General features: G+C 40.6%; 1 protein-coding gene across 7 annotated transcripts in view; it reads right to left on the reverse strand.

Moving 5' to 3' along the window:
* Positions 1 to 27884, reverse strand: part of RARB (retinoic acid receptor beta) — a 1070304-nt gene that overhangs the window by 908210 nt on the left and 134210 nt on the right. For 2 of the 7 annotated variants that reach the window (XM_079921511.1, XM_079921513.1), the window contains exon 1: positions 5367 to 5708. The exons of 2 other annotated variants lie outside the window; for them this stretch is intronic. The gene's annotated coding sequence lies outside the window, so the exon portion shown is untranslated. Of the gene's footprint in view, positions 1 to 5366; positions 5709 to 9094; positions 9758 to 27884 lie in introns of those variants that run through there. 3 more of the 7 variants (XM_079921510.1, XM_079921499.1, XM_079921512.1) reach the window with 3 other exon arrangements.

A 27884-nucleotide genomic window follows, 5' to 3' on the forward strand; every position in this document is an offset into this window, starting at 1 on the left:
TCTTAGAGGAAAACACAGGCAGAACACTCCATGACATAAATCACAGCAAGATCCTTTTTGATCCATCTCCTAGAGAAATGGAAATAAAAACAAAAATAAACAAATGGGACGTAATGAAACTTAAAAGCTTTTGCACAGCAAAGGAAACCATAAACAAGACAAAAAGACACCCTCAGAATGGGAGAAAATATTTGCAAATTAAGCAACTGACAAAGGATTAATGTCCAAAATATACAAGCAGCTCATGCAGCTCAATACCAAAAAAACAAACAACCCAATCCAAAAATGGGCAAAAGACCTAAATAGACATTTCTCCAAGGAAGATATAAAGATTGCCAACAAACACATGAAAGGATGCTCAACATCACCAATCATCAGAGAAATGCAAATCAAAACTACAAGGAGGGGGCTTCTCTGGTAGCGCAGTGGTTGAGAGTCCGCCTGCCGATGCAGGGGACACGGGTTCGTGCCCCGGTCTGGGAAGATCCCACATGCTGCGGAGCGGCTGGGCCCATGAGCCATGGCCACTGAGCCTGTGTGTCTGGAGCCTGTGCTCCGCAACGGGAGAGGCCACAACAGTGAGAGGCCCGCGTACCGCAAAAAAAAACAAAAACAAAAACAGAAAACTACAATGAAGTACCATTTCACACCAGTCAGAATGGCCATCATCAAAAAATCTACAAACAATAAATGCTGGAGAGGGTGTGGAGAAAAGGGAACCCTCTTGCACTGTTGGTGGGACTGTAAATTGATACAGCCACTATGGAGAACAGTATGGAGGTTCCTTAAAAAACTAAAAATAGAACTACCATACGACCCAGCAATCCCACTACTGGGCATATACCCTGAGAAAACTATAATTCAAAAAGAGTCATGTACCACAATGTTCACTGCAGCTCTATTTACAATAGCCAGGACATGGAAGCAACCTAAGTGTCCATTGACAGATGAATGGATAAAGAAGATGCGGCACATATATACAATGGAATATTACTCAGCCATTGAAAGAAACGAAATTGAGTTATTTGTAGTGAGGTGGATAGACCTAGAGTCTGTCATACAGAGTGAAGTAAGTCAGAAAGAGAAAAACAAATACCATATGCTAACAAATATATATGGAATCTAAAAAAAAAATGGTTCTGAAGAACCTAGGGGCAGGACAGGAATAAATACGCAGACGTAGAGAATGGACTTGAGGACATGGAGTGGGGGAAGGGTAAGCTGGGATGAAATGAGAGAGTGGCATGGACATATATACACTACCAAATGTAAAATAGATAGCTAGTGGGAAGCAGCCGCATAGCACAGGGAGATCAGCTCGGTGCTTGATGACCACCTAGAGGGGTGGGATAGGGAGGGTGGAAGGGGGACGCAAGAGGGAGGAGATATGGGGATATATGTATATGTATAGCTGATTCACTTTGTTATAAAGCAGAAACTAACACACCATTGTAAAGCAATTATACTCCAATAAAGATGTTAAAAAAAAAGTGAAAGCAGGCAAACCCCTCTCTAAATTAAAAATGCTATCTGCAAAAAAAAAAAAAAGACAATAAGCATTTATTGTTGCTACAGATCAGCTAGATGATTCTCCTGCACTCAGTCAACCTCACTTACTTATCAGTGAACAGCTTCACGTTGGGTCAGTGGCTCTACTAATCTTGGCTTGAGTCTCTTACATGTATGGGGATCAGCTGAACTATGCTGAGGCACCTGGGTTCTCCTCCACATGGACTGTCATCCTCCAGCAGGCCATGCTTATTCTGTCACTTTGGTTTCATCCTATCGGGCAGATCAGATCTACAAGATTCCACCTCTTAATGGGAGGAGTTAAAAAGCTAAGAGGTATGGATACAGACCGGGATGAAAAATTGCTAACATTTTGAAATCAAACTATTCTAGTGAGTTTATGGCCACTTTAAGGACAGTAGTCAGAGGAGCCTCTTCAAGTAGATGACATTTGTGTTGAGAATAACCTGGTCAGCATTACCCTGATACCAAAGGCAGATGAGGACCCTACAAGAAAAAGGAAACTATAGATCAATATCCCTGATCAATACAGATGTAAAAGTCCTCAACAAAATAAGAGCAAACTGAATTCAAGAACATATCAGGAGGATTATACACCATGACCAAGTGGGATTTATCCCTGGAATGCAAAGGTGGTTCAACATACACAACTCAATAAATGTGTTGCACCTCACTAATAGAATGAAAGTTAAAAATCACATGATCATCTCAATAGATGCGGGAAAAGCACTTGACAAAATACAACACGCTTACATGATAAAAACCCTCAACAGAATGGATATAGAAGAAACGTATGTCAACATAATAAAGGCCATAGAGGACAAGCCCATAGCTAACATTATGCTCAATGATGAAAAACTGAAAGCTTTTCCTCTAAGATCAGGATGAAGAACTCAAGAGTGGAAGGTGGAAGAACTAAAGATATAAGATTCTAGGGTCCACAGCTGGGTTGATCCTTTTGTCAAGATCGAAAGCAATGTCACTGCTTCCACACAGAACCCCCAAACTTGTAAATGCTTCCCATCTCTCAAAATCTACAGATGCGTTCAGGGTTGGATTTCCAGGTGTAATCCAAGACAGAGCATTTGTTATTGCAGAAAACATTACACATTTCTAAAGTAGATCACTTCCACCCCTTCCCCAAATACCATGGGGTATTTCTTTCTATGGTAGGATTGTAGAATTTTCCTAAATAGTTTCATTTGATTATTTTTTTGGTTCTATCCTCACAAAATTTTCCTTCCAGTAACTCAAAGTATAGAAAGTTCTAACTCTAGGCACCATGGAAATAGTAAAAGAAACTACAAAAGGCAGAAGGACAGGTCAAAGTAAAGCAAGCCTTGGCCCCATGTCTCCAGAATATCCCCATGGCCAGTGGTGTATTAGTTGCTTTAATATATAAGAAATGGAGTATCTAAACTAGGAGTCAGAAAGCTTGGTTTCTAAGATGTTCCCCAATCTGAAACAATCCAGCATCCTTCTAACAAATCCAACTTTCTTGTTCAAATTACTATAAGCCACTTTAAGTTGGGTTCTACGACATGTAATAGAATTTTGGAAGCATGGATTTTCTGAAGCATGGGATGCTGGGGCACAATGGTTTGAGTTCTCTGTACCAATCTAATGCTTGTATTTCCAAGATCCACGGAAGTGTGGATGAACATGCCATTCCCTCCTCCCTTCCTGCCTTCCCACCTGCCTGGCTCAAACTTGAGTAGGCATGGTCCTCATGCTCCCACCCTAGCTCTGCCTGAATTTCCTCTACCCCAAGCACCTGCTCCTTGGGCCAGCTCCTGGGTTTATGGTTGCCCAACTGGTCCTGTCCAGGTGGGTAAGAGTCTTGGCTAAACCCACTGTCCAGGAAATCTCATGTTTTCTTTGGAAATAAATCTTACTTGCTTATTTATTCAAATCTTTATTTTGTTTAACATACAAAATAAATCTTATTTTGGATGTTAAGTTATAATGGTAGTCTTCTTAAAATTAATATCTTGGGGGAGTTATCAGTTTTCCTGGGTCTCTCCCACATATACAGGTTATTAAACTTTTGTTTGATTTCCTCTTGTTTAAAGAAAAAGTTTTTTACATGGTGTCTCCAAAATGAATACTCATAACAAGAATATTCTACTCTGCTGGTAGGTTCCCAAAATTTCAACAGAATGTTTCAGCCAGCTGCTCTCTTTCTCTCTTTTGAATTCAACATCCCTCAAGCTGGGCTAAAGATATCCAATCTTTATTGGCCTTTTACAAGATGATAAAATTTAAGCTCAGATAGCCAATGGACACAGACCTGGAGGAGTCCCCCTCTTTTATCTTATTAACTCCTGCCATTCCTCTGGAATCTCAGTGTACATGTTGCCTCCCCTGGGAAGTTTCTTCCTGCTTCAAGACTGTTATTACTGCCCTGCTGTAGTTCCCATAGCAACTTCTTCTGCTTCTATTATGACCTGCTTAACAGAAATAAAATCTCTTGTCTACTTTCTGAATTTTCTCTTCTCTCTGCTAAACTCTAAGCTTCTTGAGGACACTGTTACTATGTCCCCGGTACCTTAGACAGTCCCTTACCTGCTGCAGGTATTCAAAAATATTTATTGAACATTGTGTAGACATAAAATTTATCATGCTGTGTGTGTCAGGTGGTACGATAAGCATCAGGTACAGCTTGTCTTTGCCTAAACGTCCATTTCCCCTTTCTGGTAAATTCACCCTGGTATTCCTTTGGTGAAATCACTTCTCCCACGTCCCTGATTAGTGTGCTTTGGATAGGGCAGATCCCACTCTAGGCTCCTAGGAGCAGTATATGAACAAAGGCTGGTATTTTAAGCATCTCTGACCAAGATTCAGAGTAAATTTTCTGCCCAGCTCTAATTAATGAAATGGTTCTCTCATAAATATATTTCAAAGGGGGTTTTCAAGAAAATTCCTTTAAATTTCTGCCTAAGGAGAATTGTCACATAGCATGAGTCCAAAAATACTCTTTGTGGTGTTTATAAGCCAAATTTTCTAAGAGTCTGCTGGCACACCTGGCCAGTCATCAAGCCCCATCCTTCTCACCACAATGAATGGTTTGGGAATGGAAATGAGACCCAAGCTGAGGACTTAGCTAGGACTCTTGGCAAAGAAGATCCCTCTTCTCACTGAGCTGAGTAAGCCTGGAGTTGCTCCTGGCCACCTCTGTCTCCCCTTGAGAAGAGCTTGCCTGAGAATTAGAATGAAAAAGCAGACTTGAAACTGGGAAGAGAATGATTCTGATGAAACCCTTCCAACACCTGGCTCTAACTATGTTTGAAGTGAGACTGGTCTTAGACTTGTTAAAATCTCTTTTTTCCTTAAGCCAGGTTGAGTTCAGTTTCCGTTATTTTCAACGGAAAAGTCCTAATGAATGCCATGTGCAGTATCACATTTAATTAACATCTTCAGGTAGCAGTTATTAACTTTCTGATTTAGAGGTTTAGCAATTGGTACATAGGGGCTGCCTCCCACTATGTGAACTCTCCCAAGGTCACATCCCAAGGTCACATCCCAAGGTCACACAATTAGTAAGTGACAGAATCAAGAATCAGAACATGGTTTATCATGGCTACAAATGCCGGGTTCTAACCACTACTCGCACTGCCACCCACATGGGGGGAAAATAAAGCAGAAAGGGCAAATGAATCCATGACAATAACAGCTTATTAACAGAACTCAGTCTCTGGATTCGCATGGTTCCATATGCAAGATGTAGTGGGATGGAGATGGGGAAGGAGGTCTCGTATGTTTCCTTACTTGCAAAAGGGACATATTACAGACATTCATTGACAGTGAACCATGATTATTTACTTATCATAACACACCTCCCTTCTCAGTAACTTTTCATCCTTCTTGAGATTTCACAGAATCAAGCATTTCTGGAAGGCTCTTACAGATTATATTCTTATCCAATCATTTCATATGCCATGAGGGGCCCTGAAAAAGGAAAATAAATTGGTTGTTGCAGGTCGCAACATGGGGAAAACAGGGGCCAGGTCTGGAATTCTCCACCCTTCCTGCCCAGCAACATGGGCCTGTTTCCACTATGGTTCAGAATCCCTATTGGATGGGCTGGTTCTGCCCACAATGACTGAGAATTGCTAAGGAATTTCTACCATTCACTGAGGGCCAGAACCATACCAGGCACACTTAGTTACAAGTCTCTCCGCCTTATACCCTAGTCCTCCCAATGCAACTCCTAACACACTCTGGCTTTGACAAGACAGTTGGCATAAACTTAGTGGCCATCAAGTTCATTGGTTTCCAAACCGTAAAGACAAATCTCCCAAGAAATCTAGTTGGGGGACTTGGAGACCCAGGGAGACAGGGGAAAGCAGGTCGACACAAGAGGGGCACAGCGGGTTTGGCCCTTCACTTGGATGCAAAGCATCTAATTCATTTGCACTGAAGCACCATGGTGTAGAGTAGATAAATACTTAAGCACTGGTGTCTGTCAGGCTTAGGTGCAAATCCTTGCTGTGTGACCTTGGGCAAGTAACTTCGCGTCTCTAAGCCTCAATTTCCTGATGTGTAAAATGAAGATAACAAAGGAACTGCCTCAGAGTATTGTTGCAAGGATTAAATAATTTTCTGCACAAAGTAAGGACTCAATACGGATTAGCCATCATTATTAGTGTGTGTGTCTACTGCACATGCATTTTGACTGATAGGCAACAAAAGGAGTGTCTGAGTTATTGGTACCCAAGAGACCACTGTTCCCTGAAATGTCTTTTAGTAACACTCTGTATTTTTACAGTTTGCTAGAGACTTTTCCTTTTGTTAGAACCAATCGCCAAGATCCCTCAGTAATTCCTTCTGTGTTTACTTTCCCTTTCTTTACTGATAAAGCACACACTAGTTGCAGTGGCTGTTTTAATACGAATGTTTTTACTTGTGGAACTGACCACAGATGTACACGACTGCTAGTGAGACATTATCTGTCTGCTTTCCTCCATTCTGCCCAAATTTTAAACCGTACCTATGTTCTCCTGGGCATCTTTCATGCTAATGCTTGTGGGTTTTATGTTATTCCCTTGTACCTAAGATGGTCTGATTTTCAGGAAGACCCTTCTATCCCCAATTCCTGCTCCATCCTTTGTGCGACATTGTGATTTATAAGAAGAGATATATATTTGGTCTTGAGAGGGATGAAGTTGTCTTCTGTTATGCTAAAGAGGTGACTTCTGGTCCACACTTAAGGATGGGGGCTAGTTGCCAGGAGAACCAACCATGTGATTAGAGGGTTGGAACTTTCAGTCCCACCCCCTGAAAGTGAAGATGGGTGGAGGGTGACTTAACTGCCAATGGCCATTGGTAAGCCAATCAGGGCTGTGTAATGAAGCCTCCATAGAAACCCAAAGGGAAGGGGATCAGAGGGCTTCCAGGTTAGCGAACATGTGGGGACTCTGGGAGAGAGGGTGAGGCACTTAGAGAGAGCAGGGGAACTCCGAGCCCTTTCCCCACACTTTGCCATATGCATCTCTCCCATCTGGATGTTCCTGGGTTACACTCATAATAAACTGCTAATCTCATGAGCAGAATATTTCTCTGAGTTCTGTGAGCCACTCTAGCAAATTAATGGAACCCAAAGAGGGGGCTTAGCCGGTCTGTCAGAAGCACAGGTGACCTGGTATCTGAAGTGGAGTGCGCGGCAGCCTTGTAGGACTGAGCCCTTAACCTGTGGGATATAATGTGGTCTCCAGCTAGACAGCGTCAGGCCTAAGCTGAATTGTAGGACACCCAGTCAGTGTCCAAGAAGTGCTTGTTGGTGTCGGAAACTCACTCCACCTCCCACTGGAACTGGGTACAGAACCTTTTACTTTGGTAATTTGTCTTCATACAAATACCTTAGTAGCAGGTAATACCTTATACCACTTAACAGGCGTTGCCTCTTTGATGCAAATAATAGGTTAAATAGAATCTAAAAAGGTCTTTTGACTTAGGAGATTGCTTAAGACCATGGGATATCACTGAAAATTCTATCAAGTAGAAAATAAACAACCTAAAATAGAACGCTAGAACTTCCAAAGACACAATCCTGATTATGTATGAGCAATTTTATTTAAATGATATTGATGCAGCTAGATAATGATGATGGAATTTAAGCCTCTTCAAGCACTAAGAAATACTGGTGATATATAGCATCATTCTCCCTACCCATCATTTTCACTCCCCTTTGCTGATGGCTTTTGTTAAGTTGTAAATGTCTCTTCTATGTTTTTCATTCATACTATAAAATTCTTCTCTTGTGACAGTCACATGCAACTTGTTATTTTCCTAAAATGCTGTACAATTTCATTAGAACGAGAAAGGGCTTTTGGAATGTTATCAACCTGGTACTGTTCATCTGTCAGTAGATCTTGGCCTTACTAGGACAGGATTGGATTGAATAAAAAGGCTAAACTTTCTGAGTGAATGATCTAAAACTTTTGGAGGAATAGCAAAAGTGTTGGCCAAACTAAAACAGATACCTGTGGGTTCAGGCAGGTGAAAGATCCTTTTACCCCATTCACTTTTAATGGCATATTATTTATTTCGGAACCTAATAAAATGGCTTCTTAGAAGTGTTATTATTTGACTTCAGAAATTTCAAAATTGTCGAATGTCCTCTTGCTCAAAAGAATGATACCACTGCCTGCTTTTTAATTTTAAAATACTTGCTTTATCTTAACATATGGTTAAAATTCAAAGAGTTTTCTGTGTGATACTTGCTGAGCCCTTAGGGGCTCTCAATTGGGGTCAGTTTAGCCCCCAGAGGACATCTGGAAACATTTTTGGATGTCACAGCTGGGCGTGGGTTCTATTGGCATCTAGTGGGTGGAGGCTAGGGATGCTTCCAAACATCCTTCCCAGGACATATCCTCACAACAAAGAATTATCTGGCCTAAACCTAACAGTGTTGAGGTTAAGAAACCCTGCTGTAGAGCGTGTCAGATCCCAAAGGTACAAGAGCCTACTCTTGTCTTGGAGTTGCTCAGGATCAACTTGAGTAAGACGGTCCTCTCAACGTGTGGTGCTTGCATGTGATGCATCGCATCGGTCTCTTACTCTGCACTTGTCTACCCAGCTGGACTGCAAACCCTTTGAGGCAGGGACTGTCCTTACCATTTCTTTGTCAGAGGCGATGGTTAGTGAGCTGTTCTCTGGACTTGAGGGAGAACACAACAATAAGAGCACAGTTAACTCCCAAATGCTCAGCACACTAAGGGTTGAAAGAAGTAGAAGGTCCAAACTCATGGTTGAAAAGTACGAGTCAAAGTGTGCTCAGATAGATTTACGTTAATGTAGGTAAAGTTATATCCAGTAATTTCAAATACACTTGCCATTCTAACATGCCCATATAATAAAGGTACTCATTAGCCTTAATAATTCAGAAACACTAAATATAAATCACTTGATAAAAATTCCCCCAAAGTCACTGAATATTAAAATAACACGTTATCACCTACTACTTAGGTGGCCGTATCAACCCCATCCCACACCCAGGCATTAAAAAGGAAGCAGAAAGAGGTCAGAGATGCAATCCCAAGTATTTGTTCCTTTCCTTCCTCACCTAATCCCTCCATTGCCTGATGCAGCCACAGCTCTGATGCTACAGGAATGTATACTTAGCTACATTCCTGCTCCTTTCATTCTCTGTGTGGCCAGCCTCAGCTTTGGTCTCAGGAGGAGTTTTGATCAAAAAAGGAAGTGGTACTCTGCCTGGCTGTGGAGACGAAGGCATATTCCCAAATTATAGTGCATACCTTATGGCAATGATTACTCTGAAGCAATTGGTATTTCACAAGATAGAATTTTTATTTCTTGCTGGTTTGTAATGATATTAATTTTTCCCAGGGTACTTGCCTGTTTAAAGATAAAACTTATGTTAAACTGCAAACGTATATATCTTCCCATGTCATCAAAAGTTGATTATTTGTTGTTGCCTTTGGGGCAAAATAAATTTAGTTTTATGTTAAGAAAGAAATATCAGCTGAGGATAAGCTGTTAAATCCTGAGAAAAACATCCTAAACAATACGGATGAAGGAAATTTCCTTTAAAAAAATTCAGTAAACTGAGTTAGGTCCATACTTGTCTGCATGGTTTAAAACTGAAGCCATAGGATGTTACAAAAAATGTCCTACAGTTCCATACCTCTTGAATCTCTCTGCGGTTGCTTTGTACAATAATACCACTATAAACCTGCTGGTGATACATTCCGCACATGCTGTGGACTTACTTATCCCTGACCAGAAATGGAAGTATTACATTGAAATAAGATAACATTGTCTTCTGAGGAGGAGATAAAATATCAAATCTCTAACTCCCTAAACAAAGAGACAGTAGAATTTCCTCTGGTCTGAGATGCTTTCACCTGGTTATATGAATGAGTTATGAGTTACATAACAAAAGTACTGTCTAAATCCGCTACAGGTCTCAGATCACACCTGTTTAATCTCCTACTTATGACTACTGATAACATATCCACCTACACATGAAGATTCCCAAGAGAACTCAAAATCTTATAATCACATGGAAAATGTCCAAAGGTAAGATAATTGTTTGTGAAGAACATGGGAAATCCCTTTAAGAGAATTAAAAAATATGCATTGAAAACAGACATTATACTCACTCAGTCTACAATGCTTGGGAACATTAACTCTTGGAAAGGAAATTAAGAAACTGAATTCCATACCAACTCAAACTTTAACATTTTAAATAATTTTATAATAAAAGAACATAGTTTTAAAATTAAACTTCAGGACTATGAACCAAATATTTAGCTTCTTATAGTTGAAGCTCAGAGGAAAGGAGAGAGAGAATGGAGCAAAAAATATATATAATTGAAGAATTAATGGCAAAAATGTTTCCAAATCTGATGAATTACATAAATATATGGATTCAAGGAGTTCAGCAAGGCCAAACAAGAGAAATACAAAGAAAACCACACCAAGGTACATCTTGGTCAAACTGTTAAATTCTAAAAACAAAGAGAAAAATTTTAAAACCAGTCAGAGAAATGATGTTACATATAACAAACAGTTCAAAATACTGCTGCCTTTTCATTAGAAACAAAGTCAGAAGAGAGTGAAATAAATCTTTGAGAGCTAAAATAAAAGGTAAACTGTCAATGCAGAATCCTATATGCAGCAAAAATATCCCTCAGAAATGAATGTCAAATAAGGATATTTCCAGACAAAACAAAACAAAGAGGTTTTATCACCAGCAGGCCCGCATGTACTACAATAAATGCTAAAGCAATTTCTTCAGGCTGAATGCAAATGATATCAAATAGAAATGTTATTTTTCAAAAAAGAATGAAGAACACTGGAAATAGTAAACGTAATGAGTAATTATAAAAAACAATTCCCCCTTAATAACTTTAAATACATACAACAGTTTGAAGCCACAATTATCTATATAGTGGGCTTTTAATATAATGTGATGTGGTACATATGAAAAATATACAATAAATGATTGGGGAAGGGGTAAATGGACATAAATGGTTACAGGTTTTTTAGCATTTTACATAAACGGATGCAACATCAACCTTAAATTCACTGTGTCAAGTTAAAGTTGTTTATTCTGATCCCTAGAACAATCAACAAAATAAAATTCAGATATAGTTTAAAAATCAGTGAGTAAATCAAAAGGGAATTATAAAAATGTTCAATTAATCCAAATGAAAGTACCAGGAGAAACAGAAACAATACAGAAGAGATAAATTAAAATTAAATTATAAAATAGTAGACAAATTTAGTGATATCAATAATTAGCTTTAAATATCAATGAAATAAACACTTTAAAGAAAAATACTTCAAATGAATGTAAAAAGTGTGACCAAATTCTGTGCCTCCTACAAGAGAAGTGGGAAGTAAACAGATGGAAAAATATATACCTTGAAAACAGTAAGTTTAAGAGGGTTGAAGTGACTATGCTAATATCAGATAAACTTTTGACAGAGAAAAGAAATAATGATAAATGGATCAGTTTATCAGAAAGACAAAACAATCACAAATATGTATGTCCCCAACAGCACAGCATCGAAATCCATGAAGAAAAAATGACAGAAATAAAATGGGAAATAAACAATTCCATCACCATAATTGGAGATTATAACACCTCTTCTCAGAAACTAATAGAACAACTAGATAAAAACATCAGAAAAAAAAAGAGAAGATCTGAACAACACTACTAACCACTTTGTCCCAGTTGGTATTGATAGAACACTACATCCAAAAATTGTAGAAGTCATATATTCTTTACAAATGTACAGGCTATATTTACCAAGATAGACCACTAAAAAAAAATTCAGTAAAATTCAAAGGACTAAAATCATAATGCTTATGTTCTCTGAAAATAACATTAAACTAGAAATGAATGGGAGATTGGTTCAAGATGGCAGAGTAGAAGGATGTGCTCTCACTCCCTCTTTAGATAGCACCAGAATCACAACTAACTGCTGAACAGCCATCGACAGGAAGACATTGGAACTCACCAAAAAAGATACCCCATATCCACAGACAAAGGAGAAGCCACAATGAGATGGTAGGAGGGGCACAATCACAGTAAAATCAAACTGCGTAACTGCTGGGTGGGTGACTCACAAACTGGAGAACACTTACACCACAGAAGTCCACCCACTCGAGTGAAGGTTCTGAGCCCCACGTCAGGCTTCTGAACATGGGGGTCCGGCAACGGGAGGATGAATTCCTAGAGAATCAGACTTTGGAGGCTAGTAGGATTTGATTGCAAGACTTTGAAAGGACTGGGGGAAACAGAGACTCCACTCTTGGAGGGCATACACAAAGTAGTGTGCACGTCGGGACCCAGGGGAAGGAGCAGTGACCCCAGGGGACACTGAACCAGACCTCCCTGCTAGTGTTGGAGGGTCTCCTGCAGAGGTGGGGGGTGGTTGTGTCTCACCATGAGGACAAGGACACTGGCAGCAGAAGTTCTGGGAAGTATTCCTTGGCATGAGCCCTCCCAGAGTCTGCCATAAGCCCCACCTAAGGGCCTGGGGAGGCTCCAGTGTTGGGTCGCCTCAGGCCAAACAACCAATAGGGAGGGAACCCAGCCCCACCCATCAGCAGTCAAGCAGATTAAAGTTTTACAGAGCTCTGCCCACCAGAGCAACAGCCAGCTCTACCCACCACCAGTCCTTCCCATCAGGAAACTTGCACAAGCCTCTTATACAGTCTCATCCACCAGAGGGCAGACAGCAGAAGCAAGAAGAACTACAGTCCTGCAGCCTGTGGAACAAAAACCACATTCATAGAAAGTTAGACAAGATGAAAACGCAGAGGGCTATGTACCAGATGAAGGAACAAGATAAAGCCTCAGAAAAAAACTAAATGAAGGTGAGATAGGCAACCCTACAGAAAAAGAATTCAGAATAATGATAGTAAAGATGATCCAGGACCTCGGAAAAAGAATGGAGGCAAAATTCGAGAAGATTCAAGAAATGTTTAACAAAGACCTAGAAGAATCAAAGAACAAACAAACAGAAATGAACAATACAATACCTGAAATGAAAAATACACTAGAAGGAATCAATAGCAGAATAACTGAGGCAGAAGAACAGATAAGTGACTTGGAAGACAGAATGGTGGAATTCACTGCTGCAGAACAGAATAATAAAAAAAAAAGAATGAAAAGAAATAAAGACAGCCTAAGAGACCTCTGGGACAACATTAAACACAAAAACATTTGCATTACAGGGGTCCCAAAAGGAGAAGAGAAAGAGAAAGGACCAGAGAAAATATTTGAAGAGATTATACTCGAAAACTTCCCTAACGTGGGAAAGGAAATAGCCACCAAAGTCCAGGAAGCACAGAGAGTCCCATACAGGAAAAACCCAAGGAGAAAAATGCTGAGACACATAGTAATCAAATTGGCAAACATTAAAGAGAAAGAAAATTTACTGAAAACAGCAAGGGAAAAACGACAAATAACACACAAAGGAACTCCCATAAGGTTAACAGCTGATTTCTCAGCAGAAACTACAAGCCAGAAGGGAGTGGTATGACATATTTAAGTTGATGAAAGGAAAGAACCTACTACCAAGATTACTCTACCTGGCAAGGATCTCATTCAGATTCGATGGAGAAATCAAAAGCTTTACAGAAAAGCAAAAGCTAAGAGAATTCAGCACCACCAAACCAGCTTTACAACAAATGCTAAGGGAACTTCTCTAAGTGGGAAACACAAGAGAAGAAAAGGACATACAAAAACAAACCCAAAACAAATAAGAAAATGGTAAAAGTAACGTACATATGTATAACATACATATCTAATTACCTTAAACGTGAATGGATTAAATGCTCCAACCAAAAGACACAGGCTTGCTGAATGGATACAAAAACAAGACGCATATATATGCTGTCTACAAGAGACCCACTTCAGACCTAGGGACACGTACAGACTGAAAGTGAGGGATGGAAGAAGATATTCCATGCAAATGGAAATCAAAAGAAAGCTGGAGTAGCAATACTCATATCAGATAAAATAGACTTTAAAATAAAGAATGTTACAAGAGACAAGGAAGGACACTACATAAAGATCAAGGGATCAATCCAAGAAGAAGATATTAACAATTATAAATATATATGCACCCAACATAGGAGCACCACAATACATAAGGCAACTGCTAACAGCTATGAAAGAGGAAATCAACAGTAACACAATAATACTGGGGGACTTCAACACCTCACTCACACCAACAGCCAGATCATGCAAACAGAAAATTAGTAAGGAAACACAAGCTTTAAATGACACAATAGACCAGATAGATTTAATTGATACTTATAGGACATTCCATCCAAAAACAGAAGATTACACTTTCTTCTCAAGTGCGCATGGAACATTCTCCAGGATAGATCACATCTTGGGTCACAAATCAAGCCCTGATATATTTAAGAAAATTGAAATCATATCAAGCATCTTTTCTGACTACAACGCTATGAAACTAGAAACCAATTACAGGGAAAAAAACGTAAAAATTCACAAACACATGGAGGTTAAAAAATACGTTACTAAATAACCAAGAGATCACTGAAGAAATCAAAGAGGAAATCAAAAAATACCTAGAGACAAATGACAATGAAAACACAATGACCCAAAACCTATGGGATCCAGGAAAAGCAGTTCTAAGAGGGAAGTTTATAGCTATACAATCCTACCTCAAGAAACAAGAAAAATCTCAAATAAACAATCTAACCGTACACCTAGAGGAACTAGAGAAAGAAGAACAAACAAAACCCAAAGTTAGCAGAAGGAAAGAAACCATAAAGATCAGAGCAGAAATAAATGAAATAGAAACAAAGAAAACAGTAACAAAGATCAATAAAACTAAAAGCTGGTTCTTTGAGAAGATAAACAAAATTGATAAACCATTAGCCAGACTCATCAAGAAAAAGAGGGAGAGGACTCAAATCAATGAAATTAGAAATGAAAAAGGAGAAGTTACAACAGACACCACAGAAATACAAAGCATCCTAAGAGACTACTGCAAGCAACTCTCTGCCAATAAAATGGACAACCTGGAAGAAATGGACAAATTCTTAGAAAGGTATAACCTTCTAAGACTGAACCAGGAAGAAATAGAAAATATGAACAGACCAATCACAAGGAATGAAATTGAAACTGTGATTTAAAATTTTCTGACAAAGAAAAGTGAATTCACAGGTGAATTCTATCAAACATTTACAGAAGAGTTAACACTCATCCTTCTCAAACTCTTCCAAAACATTGCAGAGGAAGGAACATGCCCAAACTCATTCTATGAGGCCACCATCACCCTGATACCAAAACCAGACACAGATACTACAAAAAAAGGAAATTACAGAACAATATCACTGATGAATATTGATGAAAATCCTCAACAAAATACTAGCAAATGGAATCCAACAGCACACTGAAAGGATCATACACCATGATCAAGTCGGATTTATCCCAGGGATGGAAGGATTCTTCAATATACACAAATCAATCAATGTGATACACCATATTAACAAACTGAAGAATAAAAACCATATGATCATCTGAATAGATACAGAAAAAGCTTTTGACAAAATTCAACACCCATTTATTATAAAAATTCGCCAGAAAGTGGGCATAGAGGGAACCTACCTCAACATAATAAAGGCCATATACCACAAACCCACAGCAAACATCATTCTCAATGGTGAAAAATTGAAAGCATTTCCTCTAAGATCAGGAACAAGACAAGGATGTCCACTCTCACCACTATTATTCAACATAGTTTTGGAAGTCCTAGCAATGGCAATCAGAAGAGAAAAAGAAATAAAAGGAATATAAATTGGAAAAGGAGTAAAACTGTCACTCTTTGCAGATGACATGATACTATACATAGAGAATCCTAAAGATGCCACCAGAAAACTACTAGACCTAATCAATGAATTTGGTAAAGTTGCAGGATACAAAATTAATGCACAGAAATCTCTTACATTCCTATACATTAATGATGAAAACTCTGAAAGAGAAATTAAGGAAACACTCCCATTTATCATTGCAACAAAAAGAATACAATACCTAGGAATAAACCTACCTGAGAAGGTAAAAGACCTGTACTCAGAAAATTATAAGATACTGATGAAAGCAATCAAAGATGACGCAAACAGATGGAGAGATATACCATGTTCTTGGATTGGAAGAATCAATATTGTGAAAATGACTATACTACCCAAAGCAATCTACAGTTTCAATGCAATCCCTATCAAATTACCAATGGCTTTTTTTACAGAACTAGAACAAAAAATCTGAAAATTTGTATGGAGACACAAAAGACCCTGAATAGCAAAAGCAGTCTTGAGGGAAAAAAACGGAGCTAGAGGAATTAGACTCCCTGACTTCAGACTATACTACAAAGCTACAGTAATCAAGACAATATGGTACTGGCACAAAAACAGACATACAGATCAATGGAATAGGATAGAAAGCCCAGAGATAAACCCACAGACCTATGGTCAACTAATCTATGACAAAGGAGGTAAGGATATACAATGGAGAAAAGACAGCCTCTTCAATAAGTGGTGCTGGGAAAACTGGACAGCTACATGTAAAAGGACGAAATTAGAACACTCCCTAACACCATACACAAAAAGAAACTCAAAATTGATTAAAGACCTAAGTGTAAGACTGGACACTATAAAACTCGAGGAAAACATAGGAAGAACACTCTTTGACATAAATCACAGCAAGATCTTTTTTGATCCACCTCTTCAGTAATGAAAATAAAAACAAAAAAAACCAAATAGGACCTAATGAAACTTAAAAGCTTTTGCAAAGCAAAGGAAACGAGACGAAAAGACAACCCTCAGAATGGGAGAAAATATTTGCAAACGAATCAGCAAAGGATTAATCTCCAAAATACACAAACAGCTCATGAAGCTCAATATTAAAAAAACAAACAACCCAATCCAAAAATGGGCAGAAGACCTAAACAGACATTTCTCCAAAGAAGACATACAGATTGCCAAGAGGCACATGAAAAGATGCTCAACATCACTAATTATTAGAGAAATGAAATGGGCATCATTAGAAAATGGGCATCATTAGAAATGAAATGGGCATCATTAGAAAATCTACAAACAACAAATGCTTGAGAGGGTGTGGAGAAAAGGGAACCCTCTTGCACTGTTGGTGGGAATGTAAATTGATACAGCCACTCTGGAGAACAATATGGAGGTTCCTTAAAAATCTCAAAATAGAATTACCATATGTACCAGCAATCCCACTACTGGGCATATACCCTGAGAAAACCATAATTCAAAAAGACACATGCACCCCAATGTTCACTGCAGCACTATTTACAATAGCCAGGTCATGGAAGCAACCTAAATGCCCATCGACAGATGAATGGTTAAAGAAGATGTGGTACACATACACAATGGAATATTACTCAGCCATTAAAAGGAACGAAATTGGGTCCTTTGTAGAGACATGGATGAATCTAGAGACTGTCATACAGGGTTGAGTAAGTCAGGAAGAGAAAAACAAATATTGTATATTAAAGCATATATGTGGAACCTAGAAAAATGGTACAGATGAACCGGTTTGCATGGCAGAAATTGAGACACAGATGTAGAGAACAAACGTATGGACACCAAGGGGGGAAGCAGCAGAAGGGGGCGGTGGTGGTGAGATGAATTGGGAGATTGGGCTTGACATATATACACTAATATGTATAAAATGGATAACTAATAAGAACCTGCTGTATAAAAAAATAAATAAAATAGGGCTTCCCTGGTGGCGCAGTGGTTGAGAGTCTGCCTACCAATGCAGGGGACGCGGGTTTGTGCCCCGGTCTGGGAGGATCCCACATGCCGCGGAGCGGCTGGGCCCGTGAGCCATGGCCGCTGAGTCTCCGCGTCCGGAGCCTGTGCTCCACAACGGGAGAGGCCACAACAGTGAGAGGCCCGCGTACCGCACAAAAAAAAACCTCCAGTGCAACAAAGTTGTTCTGACCAAGGATATGGACTCAACTGCACAAGGCTCACAAAGGCTGACATATACAGTTTCCATACCAATCAATTCATTTGCAGTGAGCTACATATGTCAAGGAAAAGCGGTGGGTTGCCTATCTATAATCAGAAACTTCTTGTGCAGCGTGGGAACAGAAGAAGCACAATCAGTCATATAATTTGGATGTCGAATGGCCAACACCCACGGAGTAGACTAGAGTCAGATCTGGGCCGGGTCTTTACTGTAATAAAAGTGTCATGCCTGCCATATTATGGAGCAGTTAAATTTCCCTCTCCTACATTTTAGGCTTTCTCACTTCCTCCTTCTTGTCTGTAGTAATTAAACTAAAAATATTCCATAACCTGACTTGAGAGACAGTCAACACTCTGTTCCCCTGAAGATATCAAACAGAATGATGAAACCAGTGAAGCAGAAATAAATGAAGCCCTTTCACCCTTAGGATACCAGGAAGCCCTTGCCCTGGACTTGTGAGAATTTCAGTTCCCTGGGCTCTTTTATGCTGGACTGCTAAAATCTAAAGCATCACTATTTATCCACTAGCGCTACGAAGTGGAGTCAGAATCTGACTGTGTAATTAGATATGATGAGCAGGCCATCCAAATGCACCATGGATGTAACAAACAGAATAAGATTATTCAGAAAGGACACGAAGAACAGTGTAGAGCATGTGTGTAGAGTATGTTTGGGGCGAAAATCGATAGTTTTGAGGGGGGATGTGGTGATATTTTTATTTCTGAAAATAACTCATCCCTTGCCAAGTTCGGGACTATGCTTTAAAATAATGTTTTTTGCTCGCATAAAAACATAGATAAATTTCATCCGCACGTTGAGCTAAACACAAAATAGGACATACCGTATTATTCCGTTTCTATGAAATTTAAAATTTGATAAAATTATTTGATGGAGCTAGAGGTTAGATTAGCAGTTACTTTTGAAGGAAAGTACTGACGGGGCAGAGAGCAGGAGGGAGCCATCTGTGGTGCAGGAAATGTCCTCGGCTTCAATACGAGTGGTCACATGGGTGTATACATCAAGCTATGAACTTAAGAATTGTGCACTTTTATTGCATATAAGCTATACCTTGAAAGGAAGTAAAAAGTGAATAAAAGGTTTAATCTGTTCTTGTGTATCATGTATAATTTACAAATTTAAAGGAAATAACAAGCTCTATGTAAAATTTAGGGTAAAGGCTTATACTGTGTTTATAACAATCAGAGTCTTAGAATCACAGAATGATGATTCCCTAGATTATTCATCAGGTGACTGGAATTGGTTGATTTCCCACTATATGGTAGCATTTTGTATGTAACTTATTTGAAACGTCACAGTTATCGTCTTCAATTTACAGTAAAAAAAAAAAGAAAAGAAAAGAAAAAAGAAAGAAATAATAAGCCCTACAATGGTTGAATGAGGTCACTGATTTGGTAGGTGGCAGGATGGAGATTTAGTTTCAGACTGGCCGTCTCCACGTCATTCTGTTCTCTTCGCTCCACATTCCACAGTTCTACTTTGCTGGAATCCACTCATACGCCACTGATTCTCCTTCCTATAAAGAGGGGGTTCTTCCAGATGTCCAGAAAATGGGGTCAGACACATTCACATAAACCAATCACCCTCCTTTTGAAACCAAAAGCACTTGTTTGAGACGATAATATGAATTAGCAGAGAAGTTAGTATCCCACATGGTGTGATTTGAGGGATGCCAGAAAATATCACCATCTAAAAAACTCATCCCAATCCCTGGCCACTGCCTGCCTGTCATGACATCCTAAACACAATTTGCAAAATCAATTAACTCCTTGGGATCTTAAAGGTGTGTGTGTGTGTGTGTGTGTGTGTGTGTGTGTGTGTGTGTGTGTGTGTGTGTGTGTGTGTGTGTGTGTATGAGGGGGTACTTTCAGAGTTGTCCTTATTAAAATTCAAATATTTCTGCTGTGTCTAGAAATGAGAAAGAAGAAATATGACAGGGGAATTACCACAGCCAAGCTTTGTTCTTGATAAACTTACCCACGACCATCTTTCCGTGTTTATCTAAATAACACCAGTGAAATAATTCTGGTGGTTCACCTCCCATATTATACCTTCAATTTCTGCAGCAATAGTGTGTACTGTTACTTCAGCTATGAGAATGAGGCTATAATGGTCTTGACACTGCATTACCAGCAGTTCATTGATAAGTTTTTATTGAGCAACTACTTTGTATGCCTAGAGCTATGCTTGACGTCTGTGAATCAGTAGCCAAGATAGCAGAGCTGTCCCCCCTGCACCAAAGAGCTTACATTCTAGTGGGGCTAGTAACCAAATAAAAAACAGTAATCACAAAGCAGTAATTATGAAATCACAGAAAATTTTAAATTACCGCACTTACAAAATTGAAATTAGTGCTGTGAGGGAAACAGATTGCTGAGATTTTTTTCAAAACGGAAAGAGTCCTACTTTAGACAGAATGACTTTAAATGGAGATTTCAAAGATGAATATAAACGAGACACGTGAAGAACGAAGGGAAGACTGCCAGGCAACTGTAAAGACCCGGATGAGCCTTGCTGGATGAGGTTAGCCACCCCCCCACGTCCTACCCCTCTCTTAGCTGCATCCATCTTATTATGTAACTGAAGTCAACTGCTTTTCTATTTCACAGATGTGAAATTTACTAAACAATACTTTCTCCAAACTCAATCATTTTAAGTTCGTTCTCTTCTTCTGGATGTTCTCCACAATTACCGTTCTCCAAATTTCTTCTAAATAAAATGTCCATAACTGATGCAATTTAAAAGGAAGCGGGTGGCATTGGTAGTGTTTTGAGAAAAGAGAAATAAACGTGGCAAAAAAACGGGAGGGAAAACATCATTGAACAGCAAAGAGAACGGGGGTGGATTCAGGCCCAAGAAGTGAGGCGAGTGAAAGAGAAATACAGAGATAACGATGGTGTCGGCTCCAGGGATGTGCAGGAACAGAGGGGCACTGGCAGTATCAGAGACATTCATGGGATACCTCAGTTAGAGTGATGCCTCACAGGAAAGCCAAAATCACACAATGACAACAGACACTTTGATAGGATTATGTACCAAGGGGAAAGAGACAGAGGGAAAAGATTGGGGGAAGAGAGAGTCCCACTGATTTTGCTTTAAAAGGTAGAAATGTAAGAGTTATGTTTGAGATTATTATGGGTTTATAAGATGTAAGTGTTTCTACCACTAACATCAGTGCTCCCTGGATCCTTCACCGACTTTTAACTAGTATCCTGTCCAATCGCCCTATAAAATTCTCTCTGGGCAAAATGCTGGGCTGGGCAATTCTCACCTGGGATTTCTCACGTGGCAGCAGTGGATCACTTCTGGAGCTGTGGTCTTCTTAGGGCTCCACTGAGCCAGACGCCCAAGAAGGTCCACCCACGTGGCTGGCAGTTACACTAGCTACCAACTGGGGCTGAGCTGGGCTGTCCGCCAGGGGGCCTGTGCGTCCTCTCCAGTGCGGCAGTCTCAACATGGTTACTAACCCATCTTACGTGGCAGCTGGCTCTCACGAGTCCTCTGAGTTTCCAGATGTAGGGCAATAGAACCCAACTGTCCATAACTGGGAAACAGCTCTGATTTTTTAAAAAGGGGGAGGGGAGTGGGATGGGATGGAGGATGAATGCACCTCTGCATCAAATGCAGAGGACAGGCTGCAGTGTCAAACTGGGTACATTTTTTTTTTTTTTTTTTTTTTTGCGGTACGCGGGCCTCTCACTGTTGTGGCCTCTCCCGTTGCGGAGCACAGGCTCCGGACGCGCAGGCTCAGCAGCCATGGCTCACGGGCCCAGCCGCTCCGCGGCATGTGGCATCTTCCCGGACCGGGGCACGAACGCGTGTCCCCTGCATCGGCAGGCGGACTCTCAACCACTGCGCCACCAGGGAAGCCCCAAACTGGGTACATTTTATAGAAAGCACAGGGGAATCCACCCTCTCTAAGGTTTCAAAATACCTGAACCAGGAAGCACAAGATTCATATTCATATTAAGAGGAAAAATAGATAGCTACGCCTAGTTGTTTGACTGGAAAGGCTTTTAGGTGTCAATAAAATGCTGGTTTGTCAACATTCTGTGGCACGTAGGCCCATAAAGAACAGTTGCTGAAAGTCTTTGCACGTTTAGATGAAAATAAAACTGCTGAATAAGAGCTACATTGTACATAGGTCTAAACTTGAATCGCTAGAGGGAGGTTTATATGAGCGTTTTTAGTGACAAGCACTGAGAATATACCTGTCTCTGGTTCAGTGCTTATTGAAGGGTCAAGTTTTTATGAGCAAATGTATTTGACTGAGCTGTGTGTGTTTTCTAAAGGACTGCTTTCTACTTTAAACTACATTAAATTCACAACTAAAAGCCAAAGTTATCTGCTGAAAAACAATATGCTGGTGAGAAAGTAGACAAGTCATTTAATGTTTTATTTTTAAAAACATTATTTCTGTCCACGGTGTCAAAAATACACATGCAAACCAGGGGCTTTGTAAGCTTTGGTGAGAGAGTAACTCACAGCTTCAAACTGTCCCTGATCTCAATCCACAGCCCAGAGACTTGGAAAATCCTCACTTGACATTGTTTTGGGACACCAGGTGAAACAGGCAATTGTAAAATAAAGAGTTAGAAACATATAAAAATAACCCCTATACAATGTCGCCCTTTATCCACAGAGACAGACCACTCTGGGGATCTCGGAGTCAGGCATGTGCCCTGTCCCGGCTCCTGGCTGTGGGTCTCCCCGAGCATCCTGTCCTCCACACGATCCAGGAAGAGGCTGCAGAACCTGGGGAATTCACCAGGTAGGTGTGTCTGGGATCTCTGGATCTAGCAGTGAGTTCACAAAGACGTCCAAGGTGTGTAATCCTTAGAGGAGAGTTTCTGCCATCTTCCTGGGCTGCCAATGCTGGAACCTTAGTGAGCCAGCTTATAAACCACAGCAGAATGTGCCCACCTAAGCAGCCTCATGAGAAAATGGGTCAATGTTAGAAGTTGACTTAATATTCATGCAAGTGATGAAATTTACATTGTTGATTACACCTGAAATTCCTCTAAAACTGTAAAAGGCAGTGGACCTGGAATTAGAGACCACAAACCTGGGACTTCATCTCTTTTCTTAGCTACGATCTTGGGCAAATCAAGACCCTTCTCTGTCCTTGTTTCTTGTCATAGGGTAGATGATTTTTTTCCTTTTTATTTATTTATTTATTTATTTTTGGCTGTGTTGTGTCTTCGTTTCTGTGCGAGGGCTTTCTCCAGTTGCGGCAAGTGGGGGCCACTCTTCATCGCAGTGCGCGGACCTCTCACTATCGTGGCCACTCTTGTTGCATAGCACAGGCTCCAGACGCTCAGGCTCAGCAGTTGTGGCTCACGGGCCCAGTTGCTCCGTGGCATGTGGGATCTTCCCAGACCAGGGCTCGAACCCATGTCCCCTGCATCGGCAGGCAGATTCTCAACCACTGCGCCACCAGGGAAGCGGCCCCCCCCCCCTTTTCTTTTTTCTTTTTTGACAGTAAGAAGGAGAAAACAGTAGCCTGGCTGTCAGCTTGAAGAAACATCTTTTGCTTAAGAAGCTAGGAGCTTTGGAATAAGGCATTAAAAAATATACTGTACGTTAGCCCAGAAAGAGCAGTGGAAGCAATTATTCCAATGCCATGAAAGACTTCAGGATGTCACATTTTTTCCATTCTACCTATACAAATAGGACTGAGAAAGTGAGCTGGAAATTCAGAGTAGGTAAAAATGACACGGATAAGGTAAAACTAACAATTTTCAAGCATTCTGTAATCATTGTCTTCTGCAATGAACAAATTTTGTTCAGTTTTATTTTAGCAGGCATAATTTTCAAGTATTTCCACAAACTTTTGACTAACAACTATCAATATTTTAAAACATTTTTTCAACTAAGAATTTTCAAACTAATTTTCAAGCCTTTAATAGTCATTGTAGCCTTTAATCAACAAATCATGCTTCTTGTGTGCACTGGTTGCCATTGTGCATTGAGAAAACACATGAGTTAATTACATGCTGACATTCAGTAAATCAAAACAGTCATTTAACTCTTCCAAAGTGTGCGTTTTACTTTGCTATTCTTCATTTTTCAAATTGCTGATTTCAGTTGAAGATATGGATACAATGACAGGGAGTCTCTTTTGGCCTTTTATTCGTTATTTATAATTTTGTGTTTGATTTTTCTGCGATGAAGTTTTCCTCCACTGCTTTGTGACTTGCCCTGGGTTAGGGGGGGAAGCATAATTGCCGAACTGGAGTTTCAGGAGGAGGAGAGAAACTCTAGAGATAGAGCCCCTTATGGAGAACTTGGCAGCTGCAGGACTAGGCCAACAGCTGCCAGATTCTCTTATTTCTCGGAGAAGGTGGAGATCTGGAATTTTACATAAAATCTCCAAAGCTGGTGGAAGGGCAATTTTTTAAAAATCTCAGATTATTTGAGATATGGATTTAATTTAATTTTTAACAATATGAGTAAACCTGAATTCCTTTTCATTAATTCCAGGTGTAATCGTGACAACGACCTAATGACACTAGAAAATCAGCCACAAGCTGCAGGCAGGTACTCATTTCGAAAGGCAATTCTTTAAACAGTATTTTCTCTTTCAATACCTGATACCACAGCAACTAGTGACTCCTAGGTTTAAATAAATATCCAGTTGAATAAAATCGCCATGTCTTGATTTTCTCTTCTATTTAGAGTGCCGAATTGTACATATTCACATTCATAGTATTTAACAATGTCACAGAATGAGCTCAAATTTTAGGAGCAAAATATTTAACGGAAATGAAACTCTCCAGTGTATAGAAATAATCATAAGCTATCACTCTGACCTGAACACCAAATCAAAATTTCCAAATTCCTGGAGAATGTGACTTGATGATTTGAGTGGTAATGACCTGGAAAAGGGAACAAATGCCATAGAAATGACTGCTGGGGTCCAGGACCCCGGAATGGAAATGTGTGTCAGAAGCACCACCAGATGGCAGAAGAGGAGAAAGAATCCCAAACGCTGGGGCGATGATCAGCTTCCGTGCCAGAGGGTGACAATGTTTAAATATTTGTCTGCTCAGCCCTCCGCGTAATACCCCCTCCCCTCTCCCTGTTGTGCGGGCGTATGCGGTCTCCAACATAAAGTCAAGGTTCAGGGCATCCTGCAAAAATCTCCTCAGTGGACACAGGACACATCTCTTCACTGATTTGTCTTGTGGAAAACAAACACCAGGAGGTATCAGTCTCATAGTCCCGGGTTCCTCGGGGCTGCCAGGCGGTCCTGGTCCCCGGCACCTACAGGAGGATGGCCTAGGTGCTCGGGGCTGCAGGTGCCCCATTTCCTCTTATTTTAAAGCAAGGGGATCAAATCCTAAATAATGCTTAAGAGCTTATCGTTTTAAAGTGAACCAACGGAGTTTTCGGAATATTTTTCTTTTTCCTCTTTTTACGCCATATTTCCCAAGGCCTGTGCTGCCAACCAAGATGTGTGAATCAGTGGTCCTGATGCAGGGCTGCCATGCCGGCCACCTCCAGGGGTGCCTCTGTCACACAGCCTGCACTGAGCTTCCCCAGGAACTGATCTCAGCTGCCCCTGCCCTGCTGAACTCAGGCCAGGTAATTTAGCGAGCCACACATTCTCCGAAAGCCTTTAAAACAACCCCAAATTGCAATTCCTTTACAACTTGCCTGGGCAAGTTTTTCAAAAAGCATGGTTGTGTCTATGCGTGTGTACAGGAGACAGATACACTGCATGACACTGACTTATGAAGTCAGAGTCTCTGAGTTCTTTCTTTATCCCTTACTTAGCTGTGTGACTTAAAGCAAATTACTGAAATCCTCTGTGCCTCAACTGTGTCCTCTACCAAGTGCAGTTAATCATCATTTCTATCATGAAAGTTATGGTGAGCAGGTCACTCGAAGACAATCCTAGGCACCAACCCTTTGGCAGTCTTACCTAATGAAATGGTAAAGCACATTTTTAAAAGCACTTATACTCCTTATTAACTATAAGAAATCATTTTTATAATATTTAAGAGAGGGCTTCCCTGGTGGCGCAGTGGTTAAGAGTCCACCTGCCAATTCAGGGTACACGGGTTCAGGCCCTGGTCCGGGAAGATCCCACGTGCCGCGGAACGGCTGGGCCTGTGCGCCACAACTGCTGAGCCTGTGCTCTGGGGCCCGAGAGCCACAACTACTGAACCCATGTGCCACAGCTGCTGAGGCCCTCATGCCTGGAGCCCACGCTCCACAACGGGAGGGGCCACTGCAATAAGAAGCCCGCGCACCGCAATGGAGAGCAGCCCCCGCTCGCCACAACTGGAGGGCGCCCGCGCGCAGCAACGAGGACCCAACACAGCCAAAAATAAATAAATTAATTAATTTAAAAAATATATTTAAGAGAGTTTTATCATTTTATTGTCAAAGTGATTAATATTAATTTCAGTTCAGTTTTTCTTTTGTGTTTGGAGCCAATATATTTTTGCCAAATCTCAACCCTTTTTATAATTTGTTGCAGAGCCATGAGCCCTAGACTTTATTGCTGTAGGGGTAACCGAAAATACATCTCTTACAGTGAAGTTTAAATGAGATAGTACACATGAAATGCTTCAAACCGTGCAGACCCATAAAAAGCATTTGACAAACGTCAGCTGGGACTGTTCATCATCTTGACTGTATAACTATCCAGACACACAAGCAAAGAACAACTATAGCTGGGATGTTGGCTGGCTAGCTAACGGCTCTCTACCCTGGCTGCATATTTGAGTCATCCACAGATTTAAACATCCTGAGGCCCAGGCCACTTACCTTATGATAGGCTGTCCGGGGGTGTGGGGAGGATCTAGTCATGAGTATTTTTACCACTCCCCAGTTGATCCCAGTGCACAAAGCCGACATCACTGAGCTAAACAGAGCTAAGCATTCTTCACGTGCCTCTGCCATCAAGAATCATCCTCGGGCTTCCCTGGTGGCGCAGTGGTTGAGAGTCCGCCTGCAGATGCAGGGGACGCGGTTCGTGCCCCGGTCCGGGAAGATCCCACATGCCGCGGAGCAGCTGGGCCCGTGAGCCATGGCCGCTGAGCCTGCGCGTCTGGAGTCTGTGCTCCGCAACGGGAAAGGCCACAGCAGTGAGAGGCCCGCGAACCGCAAAAACAAACAAACAAACAAAAAAACAAGAATCATCCTCTTCAGAATAACAATGTTTTCCTTTAAAGCAGTGGCTCTCAAAGGGTAGTCCCAAGACCAATAGTGCTGGCATCACTTGGGAACGTCTGACAAAAGCAAATTCACAAGTCCCTCTGAATTAGAAACTCTGGAGGCCCAGCTATCTGTGTTCCAGCAAACCCGACATACACTAAATTTTGAGGGTCGCTGTTTCAGAGAAACATGTCCATGTTCTGTCAGCTCTCAGAACTCCGTAATGGATTATTTATTAAAATACTAGAACAACAGGGCTTGAAAACGGCAATATTATTTAGAGTCACACCAGAAAAAAAAAATCGTTTTCTTCAAATGGTTGACAAATAGGTTCTTAATGCGTCCACCTCAAACTACCTACTCAGTTCTCCGAAGAAGACATACAGATGGCCAAGAGGCACATGAAAAGATGCTCAATGTCACTAATTATTAGAGAAATGTGAATCAAATTACAATGTGGTATCACCTCACACCTGTCAGGATGGCCATCATCAAAGGGTCTACAAATAAATGCTGGAGAGGGTGTGGAGAAAAAGGAATTCTCCTACACTGTTGATGGGAATGTAAGTTGGTGAAGCCACTATGGAAAACAGTAGGCAGGTTCCTTAAAAAACTAAAAATAGAGTTGCCATATGATCCAGCAATCCCACTCCTGGGC

The sequence above is a fragment of the Stenella coeruleoalba genome (assembly GCF_951394435.1).
Source record: "Stenella coeruleoalba genome assembly, chromosome: 5".
Taxonomy (NCBI): domain Eukaryota; kingdom Metazoa; phylum Chordata; class Mammalia; order Artiodactyla; family Delphinidae; genus Stenella; species Stenella coeruleoalba.